Source organism: Delphinapterus leucas, chromosome 2, assembly GCF_059928025.1.
Source record: "Delphinapterus leucas isolate spDelLeu-1000000601 "Yukka" chromosome 2, BTC_Dleu_Yukka2, whole genome shotgun sequence".
NCBI lineage: Eukaryota > Metazoa > Chordata > Mammalia > Artiodactyla > Monodontidae > Delphinapterus > Delphinapterus leucas.
Window position 1 is genome coordinate 20,891,749 of NC_143130.1, and position 14,904 is coordinate 20,906,652.

Below are 14,904 nucleotides of genomic sequence, written 5' to 3' on the forward strand. Positions count from 1 at the left end.
ACTGCAACTGGGTGAAATATACTTGTTACCGCTGGAGGAATGGCAGATAAATGCTGTGGAGCCACAGGAGATGCTTCTTAACAAACTGCATTCTGTTAATGACTTTTACTGAAATCTCTACACCAGAAACTAAGTTGGATATTTCTAGTTTCCTCACTGCCACCATTATACCAAATCAAGCTATGTTTTTCATCGACAGATTGTGACCCCTTAAATACAGAACGATCATTCCCACCTAACACTCTTGCTTTTTGTATATTACCTTCTTTTCATCAACCTAGGCGTTTCCAGGGCTGCGAGCAATGAAATTTCCATCAGCCACATTTTCACCTAATTAACCGCCCTGATTACAATAATTAGTATTGATTCACTCTTCCAATGACTTCCTGGGTGTCCCAGCACAGTCTGCACTTCTCTGAAGTTCTAGATATGAATATTAATCAAACACCTTTCTTTGTTTTTCAGCCCCAAAGGGATAGTTTGCAACTGTACACACTCATATTTTGAAAAAGAAAAACTGTGAGGTTTCATTTTCACAAATAAAGGACTATTGATATGTCGAGGTTACAGCCTGTGGTCTGCTGAAACAGCTATGTATTCCTGAGTCTCCTGTGTGAAGGGACTCCTCGGGGTGCAACGGCAACTCTACTGAAAGAAGCCATTTTCCCAGTTTGACTCTTTTGCTATTCCTTTTCTGCAAGTCTGGGCTTAGAATTAAAATTCACTTTGACATTTGTTTAGGTCACCCTGGAAGGGAATCATCCCACATAGAGGCTGATGGCAGGATACAGATTACATATCTTGTTACTGTTGTGGAAATAGATGTAGACAAGTTTGCCAACTTCGGCCATCTCCTACTTCCCCGTCAGGCTAAAGGAAAAGATAGCTGCGTGTCAGACACTTGAACGGGGGGTCTTGGAATTCTGGAAGCTGGTAATGGGTTAAAGCACAAGTGGGAAGGGAGTTCCCTTGTTCTTGGACCTAATATGATCACCCAGGAATTAAAGTGAATAGATCACGGGTAAATGATTATAATTTAGTCAAAAATTTAACGTGTAGGTTTCCAAGGTATTTCTTTATTTCAGCGTGCTTCTGACAGGCAGCTGGGGAACACAGGACACTGCTTTTTTTTCCCAAACCACAAAAAATTGCTTTGTGACCTTTGTTTTGGAATAAAAATTTCCCATGAATGCAGAATCTAGGTGTGCTGGTAACAGTGGGCCAGTTTCAGATATAAAGCTTCACCAATTACCTTCTATGAGCTCATCCTAAAAGCAATTACTGGCATACCCAATGGAATGAGCAGTTCAGATCCCTTTGGAAGCAGGAGAACATAATCATAAAATCCACTTTACTCACAATGGATGACTTTAAAAATATTATTATCCTACAGATATGTTTTGGGTCCAGCCAGACTCTGAAAATATTGTCAATAGAAAATCTATGTTCCAGAAGGCAAATTACTGAGCTTTTGCAACATTAATTTTCATAATTCTGAATTAAATATAACATTTCAACTTAAGTTTAAAAAATTGAAATGCATGTCCAAACTCTAAAAAATAGTTAATGTTTCATAACTGTTTTTATAAGGAATACATTTTGTTCCTTGTTTACTGAGGACATCACTAATTTGAACACGATATAATCCAAGGAGAAATATTTGTAACTAAATACATCTATTTTTTAAAATTTACCCTTTAAAAGGATTTCCCTTCTGTTTTTAGAGATTAGGTCCTTAATCTCTATAAATGTACTAATATTTTTCAATGTACTGCTCTGGCACAAACAGCTAATTAAAGCAAAACACTGAAATGTTAGAAAAGGTATATTCTTTATGGAAACGAACCTTAGTGACATGATTTTCACGTAGATCAATTACCATTTAATATTCTAGGATCAGTTCTCTTATATCTAATGTGAGAATAAAAATGTTTTTAATATTTGAGAAGTTTGCAACAGATTTTTCCATTTTCTCTTCTTGAAGTCTCACTGTTTTCACATGAGAAACCAATGCTTATGTTATAAAAGGAAAGAGTCTTGAAGATGTGAGAAATGTTTACCTTGCATAGAAATGCATTTTATGAGCACATAATCATATATCAAAAATTGATACATTCCATAGATACCTTTAACTTAACAATTTAACAGGCTAGATAATGACAGTTTGTGACCAAAATTAGAAGGGCGGCAGTTCTCACTTGTCCTTGAATTTCTAAACTGTTTATCTACCTAGGGGCCAAAAGAGGAGGCAGACACTAGAAATTATAATTTACTTAAACATTAGAAATATACCTCTTAACTTCTCTTGTGTGCTATGTTCCGTAAGTCCACTAAATAGGCAAATTTTAAATCCCCAAGCATTAAATACTGTAGAGGCATGTCTGATAACAAGGTATCTGCCAGAATGATAATAGTGTTACAAGCAGTCTCAATCAGTGAGTTTCTTTCTGTAGTTAACAGAGAGGTAAGCAATAAATCTCTAACTTAATCCAACCAACATAGCTGCAAAATGCAAAAAGCCCTATGAACGGCAGATATTAAATCTTTTAAAAGCACAAAACCACAAACAAGCAGTCCTAAAAGCTCTTCAATCTGTATAGTCTATACAAACAAGATTAAAGCAGATAAAAGGGTGTTGAGAAAGAAAAAAAAAAAAAAAAGCCCCAGACATGCATTAAGCTAGTTTGACAGCTCCATTGTTCAATGGGTCCCATTGTCAGACCCATAGATGTATTCAGTGCTACAATGTCTGCTAGGAAATAAACAAAAGACTACATTTTTCAAAGCAGGATGCCAATTGTATCATAATTCCTTCTCTGCTTCCCAAAAGGTGGCTCATTCTTGGTAAGCGGTAGGACCCTAACACAGATGCAGGAAACAAATATTTGCTTTCAATACAGAGGGACCCAGGACGCCATGCATGAATAGAAGTCTTTAAACAGGTACACATTTTGGCAAACAGGATAAAGTGATCCAAACCTGGTAATATAGAAGGACTATTTAGGTAGGCTAAGTCCAGATTAGAGCGGTATCTGGAACGCAAGTCTAATATGGAGTCTCCTTAGCTCCTTTCTCGCTGAGTATTCCATGCAGAGTGCATAATAATGAAAGAGGCTTAGACATTGCAAAGGAAAAGACAAACCCAGAGCTAGATTCGGAGCCTTTAAAATTATCCACTGGCCGTGCACAAATAGCAGAGAGCAAATACATGATATGCTTGCAAAAGGCAACTCCTGCAAATATAACTCGTCCACAGGAGTCCTTTTCCTTTCTCTTGCTTGCTCTCTCTTTCTCCCAATCTCCTGGTCTCGATATCGTTTCCCTCTCCTCTCTCTCTAGCTTCTTTTTTTCTTTCCTTCTAAGACAAGGAAGCTACTTGATTCAGGGCATGGTGATTGTCTCAGTCAGCTCTGGAAACTAGCACGGCATACGTTAAAACAAAGAACACAGTAACATACCTTAAAAGCAGCTCTTCATTTCTCATAGTAACAGCGGATTTGGGACAGCGCATGCTTTCTGCACAGATACACTGATAGTCTCAACAAAAGCCAGTTCAGAAGTGCGCTCCAACATCAATGCCACAGTAGCTGTTCACTAATGTGTGCTCCCCGTCTCTCTCCCTCCCTCTCTCTCCCTCTCCTTCTCTCCCCACTCTCTTCTCTAGTCAAATTCTGAATGGGAGAGCAAAGGGGCTCCTGCAGATCCACTAAGTAGAAATAATCCTCTCTGACAAGTTATGTTGTCTAAGCATATTTTTACATTAATACACTGCACTGCCTATAGGGGTCTTGCTTCCATTCACTTGAGCCTGGCTGGTGTGAGTTCTCCTAATTACCATCTTTAGAAATTGGAAAGAAAAATAAGTAACTCATTTCCCTCTTTGTCTTACACATTTCATAGCAAAACCAAGTTCACGTTTCCTCTTTGCCATCCACTGTCAGCAAGCAACGCAGATGACTCACAGAAGATGTGGGTATGTCAGGGTGCTAAAAAGGATTTCTGCTTCTCTTTTCTGGGACACTGAATTCACAGTTGGATTCATCTCTTCCTCTCCCCTTGTCCTCAGGCAGAGTGACAAGGTCAAGACCCTTAGCCCCACTGAGGGGGTTGAGGATGCAGAGGATAGAGACTGGGGGACTTGGAAAGATTTTAACTCTGTGAGCCCCAGAGTTCTTGGAGGTTCAGGGCATAATCCACCTGAAGCAGGACTTCTAAAGGAGGTGGGCGATGCAAAGATTGTTTGGTCATATTGAAATCCTAATGAACACTGGAGCATCAGCCTCAGAAGACCAATTAGATGCTCTTTTTCAAAATAGGAAAAAATTCTGCTTCCCTACTTCATTATTCACACCGGGCATAGCATATACAGTTAGCCAAGGAAATACATACTGTCCTTCTGCTTATTGGAATTGGAAGAATTCCATGCAGATTAGCCAAGTAAAAGAGCAAGTTAAACACACACAGATAAGATGCTATGGACGGAATAGTCAGTTGTCCAAAACTGCAAATTAAGGCATTGCTCCTGGAGGTGTGTGCTGACCGGAAAGCCAAGAGTGCGCTCAGCTTGGATGGGAACAATGCAGAACACAGCCCGAAACAGATCTGGATCACTGAACACTGGTTTTCTCACTCCCAGGTTCAAAACACTTCACCCGGGGGCTTCCCTGGTGGCGCAGTGGTTGAGAGTCCGCCTGCCGATGCAGGGGACACAGCTTCGTACCCCGGTCCGGGAAGATCCCACGTGCCGCGGAGCGGTTGCGCCCGTGAGCTATGGCCGCTGAGCCTGCGCGTCTGGAGCCTGTGCTCCGCAACGGGAGAGGCCACGACAGTGAGAGGACCGTGTACCGCAAAAAAAAAAACAAAAACACACACACACACAAAAAAACACTTCACCTGTCCTCATGAGCACAACCGTGCAACTCAGTAATAATCTGCAGTTAAAGTACTTGTGGGAATAACCGTGGGGCAGGGAAGATAATGGCATGCCCCATTACCCTTCCATTTGGAGATCTTGAATATACCCCAATATCTTGCTAGATCTCTGACCTATGACCTCTGAACTTAGCCTTGGCCCACAGCTAAGGAAATGGAGATGTTCTGGAGGGCGAAGAAGGTGCTTTCAAGGTTACTGCACAGTAATCACGCTTAGTTTATGACAACAACCAAAGGTGACTGAAAGCAGTCCCCATCCCCATTTCTAGATGGAAAGAAGACCACATGATGAATAACTTGACTGGGGTACAATAATGAAGCAAGAGCTCTGTCCTTAAAACAAGCACATTTTTACATTGCCTTCCTTCATGATAGCAACTAAAAGAGAGTGAATATATAAAAATGAATGACCTTGCCAGGGAAAGATACTATATACAATCTAAGGTGTTCTTTTATTTTTTAAAAGTGTCCGTTTATTTCTCTTTTCATCTTTTTTTTGGCCACGAGGCCTGTGGGATCTTAGTTTCCTGACCAGGGATCGAACCCACATCCCCTGCACTGGAAGCACAGGGTCTTAACCACTGGACCACCAGGGAAGTCCCTAATGTGTTCTTGTAAATGAGTTTGGAACCCCAGACACTGCAGAGAGAGAAAGAGTTGGAGCCATTTCCCTAGCGACTTGTGCTGAGGCAGGAGTCACCTTACCTCTCAGGAGCTCTCTTTGCCAAGTAGTTAAATGGGGGCGACAAATGCTCATATACTTTAAAGCACCAGAAGCACGTGTGATGAAACTGTGTGTGTTCCACCAGTGCAAATATTAATAAAAAGTGGAATGAGTGGCCTGACACAGGCCACGGTTTTGTCCATCAGAGAAAAGTAAAAATACACTGTTCCAACACAAAGCCCTTTTTTAATACTTCCATCCAATTTCTAACAGGGCTAAACTATGAGGCAAGTACTAACACGTAGCACTAATGCATTTGCTAATCCATAAATAGATTCTTAACCCTGGAAGCCAGGGCTGCAGTATATGGGGCTGTTCCTCTAGTGAAATGAATTATGGATCCCTAGCAGTAAGGACTGGGATGGAATCAAACCATTAAATATTTTATATTCCTTCTACTTCCTTTTGAGTCTCGGGACCTAAGTAATGAGAAAGCTGTTGAGGTTAAGAGTTTAGTACTTGTCCAAACGCCAGTAGGATGACAGAACGGGGGTCTTACATCCACCAGTTGCCTGTGCTGAACGTGGGGATAGAAAGATGAGCGAATATAAGGCAGGCGTGTCACACTGTATAGGAATTCTCTGACTCCAAATCCACATTGGATCAATCTTTGTTTTTGTTTTTGTTTTGTTTTGCGGTACGCGGGCCTCTCACTGTTGTGGCCTTTCCCATTGCAGAGCACAGGCTCCGGACGCAAGGGCCCAGTGGCGATGGCTCACGGGCCCAGCCGCTCCGCGGCATGTGGGATCTTCCCGGACCAGGGCACGAACCCGTGTCCCCTGCACTGGCAGGCGGACTCTCAACCACTGCGCCACGAGGGAAGCCCCAATCTTTGTATTCTTAATCCACTCAATCGAATAACCTTCCCTTAGCTGATCCTTAATAACTATTTGTTAAATAAAGGGATGAATTTGTTTTTAACTCTTGGGACTTCGGGGAGAAGACTTTTATTTTCAATATTCCTTTATGTAGCTTCCTTAACAAATATCGGGGGTGGGGAACACTTCTTACTCTAATTCAGGCATTCCACTGGCACAGCTCACAACACTGGGAAGTCCTTCCCTGCCATCGTGTTTCACATTTCAAGACCTTTTCACGTTTTCACTGATGAATCCCTACAACACTCTGGGGTGGGCACAGCTGGTTCTGTTACCTGCTCACCTTTAAAAGTTCAAGTGCAGAAACATTGAGCAACTTGCCCACAGAAGGTAGATAATGACAGAGCTTGGGAACTCAGTCTACCAACCCTGGGCCCATGTTCTTTCCACTGCATAGTGATGCAACCCAGCGACCCCACTGTGCCTAGGGGTGACAGACACACACCGGGGAAGGCATGGCTTTGAAGTAGTGTTTATTGTACACCTTCCTAAAGCGATGTTAATTACCTTAGAGGATAGATAGTAAATGATTAAAAAATTGATGGAAAGGTTATGTCTGGGCTACTAGCATTTATCAATTCCTTTCAAAACTTTATTTCAAATACAGTTTGAGTTGAAACTAGACAGGCTAAGCATTTTTGGAGACCAATTTCTTTTTGAGGTCATCTAGAGTAGGAATTAATTTTTAATAATCCTGATTATTATTAAATTTGTTTTGTAGGGGAAAGTTTTTTAAGAGCATGAGGATTATAGTAGTAATTAGCAAAGAAGAACGATGAAAACTTAGCTTATTTCAATGCCCTCTATATCCAAAGAGATTTTTTTTAACTGTAGAAATTAAATGTTTAGCTAATAATGCAAATTTGGTGAGGGAAAAAGTGGAGAGGTACAGCAATGTGGAAGTATGGGGGTGAGCTGAAAATCAGCAGATCTCATGACCTTCCTAGATATGAGATTCTTAAAAAAATTTTTAAAGGTATATGATATGTGCATTTCTTTATGTTGTAGATAATTTCTTGAATAAAAAGCTAAATTTCCAAATGCAACCATAACTGCTCCAACTTTTTTCTGCCTCCGATGCTTGGTCTTTGCCTTGGGATATTTACATTGCAAAAGTAGTGGAAAATGCCATTTCAGTGGAAGTGTATGATATGAAGTATGTTAGAGATTAGGGCCTGGCAGTACAGAATCCTTTGATAAAAAGGATGGGGCACTCAAAAAATCTAGTCTGCCTTTCAGATTCCCATCATAAAAGAACCATCTTGAAACGTGGAGGCACCGAGGATATTAAATTTATTTAATTGCTGGTTTCACATACTGCCTGAGTCCACTCAGGGTGCTAAAGCAAAATACCACAGAGGTGGGGGCCTTATGAGCAACAAACATTTATTTCTCACAGTTCTGCAGGCTGGGAAGTCCTAGATCAAGGCACCAGCCCAGTCAAGTTCTGGTGAGGGCCCTCATCCTGGTTCAGAGCTGGCACCTCCTTGCTGTGTCCTCACATGGTAGAAGGGACAAGGCATCTCTGGGAGTCTCTTTTTTTTTTTTTCCGGTACGCGGGCCTCTCACTGCTGTGGCCTCTCCCGTTGCGGAGAACAGGCTCCGGACGTGCAGGCTCAGCGGCCGTGGCTCACGGGCTCAGCCTCTCCGCAGCATGTGGGATCCTCCCGGACCGGGGCACGAACCCGTGACCCCTGCATCGGCAGGTGGACTCTCAACCACTGCGCCACCAGAGAAGCCCCTGGGAGTCTCTTTTTTAAGACCACTAATCCCATGCATGACACCCTCATGACCTAATCCAGAGACCCCACCGCCTACTACCATAGCATTGGTCATTAGGATTTCAACATATGAATTTGGTTGGGGGGGTCACAAACATTCAGACCATAGCAGATACCAAGAGTTGCCAGGTTTAACTAAGAAACATACCACATTGTTATGAAAGATGGAAAGAGCACACAGAGTCTGTGAAGTAAATATGAAGAAATGACCAAGGTCTACAAGAAATGGGTTTGCCGCAAACTCAGTACATGACATGTAGGAGGTGCACAGTAAAGTGGTAAGTCTGTGTGTGAGGGGGTGGATTTCCATCCAGGGCTGATGTCAAGCAGAAGACACAAAGTTCCTCTGACCAGCTTTGTCAGCCTTGGAGGACGGGTCTCTATGGGCAGAATTAGGCAAAGCAGTGAAATCTGCACACAGGAGCCAGAATGAATAGAACATGGAACGATCCTGTGCTTCCAGACCCTGTGCTCCCTCCTACCTTGAGGGGAAAGACCTCCAAAGCCCCAAGGATATAAGTATCACAAATCACTACGTGAAACATAAAACTGACGGTTGGTTTAACGTAAAACCGTAGCAGCCTTAGCAAAGAAAGGATTTGATGGTAATCTGAGGGTCTACGTAACCGGAGTTCCTCTCACTTGAGGGCTCACAAAGTTACCACCAAGTCAAGCAGAAGGCAGCTATCCCTGTAACCAACCCAAGGGTCCCACGTTCCACATGGACATTCCTTCTCCAAGCTGTGGAATGATGCACTTGTTTGCAAAATGGAGATGTTTTTCTAGAACTGGGGCATGGGGATGAGTAATTTGTAAAGCCCCTTAAAATGATCAAGCAACATATTTACCAATGAGTAGGTGTAAATAATAAACCATAAAGTACTTAGAGCTCCAAGAAGCCAATTGAAAATAGGCCCTAGATAAATCTAAGAGGTTTTATTATTATAAAGAGTAATAATAACTTGCCTACTATAGACATGAGGGGCTATGAAAACAGACACCACAAAGTGGGTTTGGAGATCTACTTCTGTGTAGGTAGGCTTGAAAGGTCTGTTGAAGACAAAGAGAAGAAAGTCAAGGATCTCCCATGAAAATGGACTACTATAAGTAGCCCCATTGATAAAATAACTAACTTTGGCTTGTGAACTCATATGACTTCATAAATAACATGTACACAACAGAGTGGTCATTTTTGGCCTAATGTTTTGCCGAGGGCCACCCTTGGGCATATGGGAAATCTTGAGAAGGCTACAGGTGAATACATGTAAGTTAGGCATTAACATTTGCATGGGAAATGGGCCACATTTATTATTTCTATTTTTAAAGACGACAGACACGTGCACGCAACTGCCTGTCTGCTCAGGCTGCCACATCCCAGAGATTCTGTAACTTGACTATTATCCATGAGTCTTCTTGATGGCCATGTAGAGTTTGGTGCACTTGGGGATCCGTCTTTCTTAGTGGTTTTGATCCTAGGGAATCATAAGGAGTGAACAGCACAAGCGTAATGAAGACCAGGGTGGAGCAGGTAGCCTTCCTGATGGGAGGGTGAGACCAAGATGAAGTGAAACGGAAATGAAACAGAAACCCAGATGGTCTGGGAAAGACGGTTTTGAAACTACCACGACAGCTCTCATACAATATGCAGATGCTTTAAATGTTACATTTCTTTATATATCACTCTCTGAAATGAAATTATCTACTTATTTACCTGTTTATTATCTCTTTCCTCCATCTGAACCCAAGTTGCATTAAAGCAAGAACTCCATTTTTATCACCACTTTAGGCCAATGTGTGGCATATGGCAGACACTTAATAAACTTTTGTTCAACAGCTGAATTTGTTTGTGAAGCATTCTTCTTATTGAGTGACCCAATCTCAGTGTCACTACATAACATGACTTATGAAATACTGATACCACAGTCAACCGTGACAGTCACTGGGCTAGACCCTGAGAGGGACAGAAAGATGCAGAAGGCTGTGTTTCTGACTTTAAGAAGTTGATAGATTTGTTGAGATGGAATGATCAGCTTGTTGTCTTAATATTTTTTTAAACTTTAAGGCATCATTTATATGGGTGCACAGAAAATAAAATGAAAAGTGATACATTTCGCTCATTACTTTCCATCAGCGCTGAAGTTTGGGAGTTGACAAATTGCAGGCAGGTAGGACCAGGCACTGAGGAACAGATGAGTAGACAAAACTTTCAGAATTAAGAGCAGCAGGAGTTGGAGGGTGATTTGCGGGGTATCTTGGAAAATACAAGTGTCTTTATGGGCAGGAAGCAAGCATCAGAAATCAGTCTAATTTTTGCTTCATTAATTTTCAGTCGACCTATTTCCTGCATTTAACTCTTTATATATGTTGGTAAGTTATCCCCTTTGCCCAGTGTAGTCCTGTCCTACTTCCCTCTCAGCTCATTGAGATTCCCCAGGGATTTACAGCAAGTGATCCCCTTGTTAAGTTTCCTCCTCCGCCTGCTATTAAAAACAAAGCAGTAAATGCTATTAAAGGCCACCCACACATTCTCAAGGCAGTTCGTAACGAGATGCCTCCTCAATTTCAAAAATGTATTAATTCGATTTTGTTTTATGTTGCAGGGATCGACACGAAACGCGACGTTGACCTCTCTATTCCTGTTACGTCAGTTAAATATCGTTATGGTGGGTATCGGAAATGCATGAAGAACATGACTAAGTCACGATCGTCAAGGGAAAGTTCCTAGAGGCCAAAGAGGACTGGGGATGAGGCACAGAGCGGCCCCAAGCTGAGGGAGGAAGGACACTGCATCCCAGACTAAAACCTGGCCGTCGAAAGCTATGAAAGATTTTAAATGGCTCTGGATCTAGAAAGATGACTCTGGTTTCAGTGTGGAGCGTGACCCGAAAACAAGGGGGACAGCAGGAGAGCTGCTGTACAGCTAAGAGGCCATGTGGCCTGTGAGACGGGTCTTCTATTCGTGACCACTGCCTATTAGTTGGGCTTGAGATCCTCCACATAAGATGAAATCACTCAATTACCAGAGCAATTCAGTAAATTGCTATTACCATCCACATCACGCAAATGAGGACACTGGGGCCTGGGAGGTCAAGAGAGGCCCAAGCCAACAAGGGCAGTGATACTGGCAGAGATGGGGGCAAGCTCAGCTCTTTTCGCTGTCCTACGTGGTCCAGGCAGTACGTATCTAGAGAGGAGAAGGGGGAAAAAGATATTTTAGTGGTAGAATCACTATAGGGACAACTGAATGGGTGGAATGGAGAAAAGAGCCGAGTTAAAGATAATTCTGATGTTCTCTAACCTGGACATTTCGGCAAATGGTGACATTGCTAAGTGAATGGAAACCCAAAACAGCAAACAGGGTAGATGAGGAAGATAACCGATTCCACTGGGGATAATCTGAGCTGGAGACGCCTGCAGGCAGGTCTTCCCAGCAGAGGAGTTAGAACCCCTGCAGTGGATGAGGTTGGCCGGGAGGAGTATTGAGGGCTTCTGACCAAGACCAGAACCCCTGGCAAACCAAAATTTGAGGAGGAGGCAAAGGAAGATGCTCCAGTGAAAGAGAGGACTGAACACATCACCAAGGAGCTTAAACCCAGCTGGAGAGAGAAAACATATGCATTTGAGGTTTTAAGTTACCTTGCCATATATGAGATCATGAGTTACTTGTTTAGATGCTAAATGAAAAAGCAGGGCAGTGCAAATCAGAGGCAGGAACATTCAAAAAGTTTCAGGAATCACTTGGGAACTGGGGCAATAACTTTAAAAGGCAGCCTGATTTTAAATTAAGGAAGCAGGCTACTTCCGCACCTGCATACTTGCTGGGGCGGAATGGGGAGGAGGAGATCCAAGAGGTCCTGGAGCAAATCCTGCTTGCTCCAGGCTGACTCCATCTGACTTGCCCTGACTTTGAGATGGCAGTGACAAGTGCCCTGCTGTTCGGCACCATCTCCTCGAAGGCATAACTAAAAAACCAGGAAGGGAGGGTAGGGGGTAGAGGGGCTGCATCCAGCTTGCAGAACAGGAAAGCAACCATGCAGAACAAACTTGTATGCTTCCATAGGCTGGCTAGATCCACCAGCTCAAAAAGGCAACAGCAGAAGTCGTTTATGAACTGTGCATTTGGCCAGATTAGGATTCCAAAAGTTATAAGGAACTATAAGCTCTAGACCTGGAGAGCATATTCCGGGGTCAATGGTTTTAAACTTTTGAGTGAAGTATCACACACTTAGAGGAGAGGACCCACAAGTGCTCCCTGAATATTCACAGAGCGAACAGATCCAATGCAATTAAACCCAGTTTCAACTAAACCTTGTGTCCGTTTTTAATTCCATAACGAAAGCATGACTGGATGAATATAAATATACAGGAATTAGAGTGCTTGTGAGTAAAAGTTGCCAGGGAGACAGTGAGTCAATTGAACAAGACTTTCTCTAGAACCCACCTACTTGTCACCATGTATGCTCTAATTCAGGCTCTCCCAGTTCTTAAGGAATCTCTGACCCACGCTATACATTTCAGCAGTCTCTGATACCAAAAGATGTTCTTAGTTGCCCCCAGCTTAAAACCCAACAGAGCTTTCCCCCTGCCCCATGATGAAGTCCAAGTCGCATAATACGGTTCACAAGGCACCTGCACATCTCCAACTTCCTCTCGCGGGTTGTCTCAGCCAACACACAACATTCTTTGCACCATTAACTTTTTTCAAGTCCTCATATATATGATTTCTCCTGCCTCTGTGCTATTTTTCATGCTGTTTCCTACATGTGCAAAACTCTCCCGGTTATCCCCATCCTCTCACCAGGTTTATTTCTGCATCTCCTTCAGGACTTGGCTTTATGAAGTGCTAAGCAGAAAAACAGGGACTCAAGAAATACTTGTTGCCTGCTTGGCTGAACCCATGAATAAGGAAAGAACATCATCTCAGCGGCAAAGGAGATACCCAGATGTCATAATATGGTCCCAGTTATTTTTAAAATTTTTTTAGGGACTGACATGTTAGCTATCTAAAGCTGAATTCGAAAGGGGTACCAGTCATGGCCCCTGTACTCAGCGAATGTATAATCATGTTAGAAGGCAGAACTTACATGGTACAAAGAACAATATCAGGTCTACTGCTGTGATGTTCCGTGAGCCGTAAGAGTTCCAAGGAAGGAGAGGTAAGAGTTGGCTGGAGTGATATGAGAGGAATAAGACCTGAGGGCATCTTGAAGAATACGCTTGCATTTGGGGAGGACGTGGAGACAAAGGGTGACGATGCTCACCCCAAGCAGAGGGAACCAGCGTGAGAAGAGATTACGTAGGAGACAGTGGAGAGAAAGTCTGACTAGAAGAGCATGAATATTGACAAATGTGGGGAAATAAAAGAAACAAGGAAGAGGGAGGCCAGCCTGTGAATCTTGTCAATGGAGCAAAAGAATCTGGATTCCACATCATAAGAAATGAAGATTCAATGTAACTTCTGGGTCAGTAAATGAGCATCCTTTTTCGAATATGCCAATGAGAAAGTCAAAAACAACTCCGGCAGCTGGTAGCTGACAGGTATGCCATGATGCTTCCAACTAAACATAAACAACTCTTACAGAATATAAAAATAATCAAACTTTGAGATCACGGTGGAACAAGAGAAAGACAAAGACATTGCAGGTACAAAACTAACAAAATATCCCCATCTTCCGACTGCTTACGTACCAGTGACGACTGAGCTCTGCTTTAATCCTCCTGCTCTCTAGATGAGATGCCAAGATGCCTGTATCAGTCTGCTTGGGCTGCCACAACAATACCACAGACTGGGGGGCTTAAATAACAGAAATCAATTTTCTCACAGTTCTGGAGGCTGGCTATCCAAGATCAAAGTGTGAGCAGGTTTGGCTTCTCCTGAGGGCTCTTTGCTTGGCTTGCAGACAGCCGCCTTCTCACTGTGTCCTCACACAGCCTTTCCTCTGTGCATCCCTGGTGTCTCTTCCTCTTCTTATAAAGACACCAGTGCTATTGGATCCAACCCTTAAGACCTCATGAATGGGGGTTAAGACTTCAATACATGAATGTGGCAGGGGGGGTGGTGGTGGTGGCACACAAGTCAGTCCATAACAATACCCAATAATTCCTGAAAACACCCAATCTGGAACTGGCTTCCACTGCCTTTATACCTCCTCAGTATGTGCATAAGCCCTATTTCTATAATAAACCCCTTCCGACCTCCTCTTCCTAAGATGCTCCATCATACCCTTGGTGTGTATTCTCCTTTGTTGTTGCAAGTTAAATAAACCCAATCTGGACTGTGGGTGTGTTCCTGGTGGCTCTGGCTTCCACACCAGGACCTTCCATATTCTGGAGTCTTACCTCTCTCATACTTTGTGTCTGCCTCAAATGCCGTTCCTCCTTCCTGGGTAACTCCTGTTCATCCTTTAAGATTGAGTTCAAACATCACCTTCCCTGAAAGCATTTCCTAATTCACTGTGTCCAGCAGTGGAATTAGATTTCCCTTGTGATGGCTCTACAATGTGTTGACTCGGCTAGGCTGAACTACATTTCCCAGAATTCACTTCTTTCTTTTTTTAATAAAATGTTTCTAGTTGGAGTGAGCCACAAG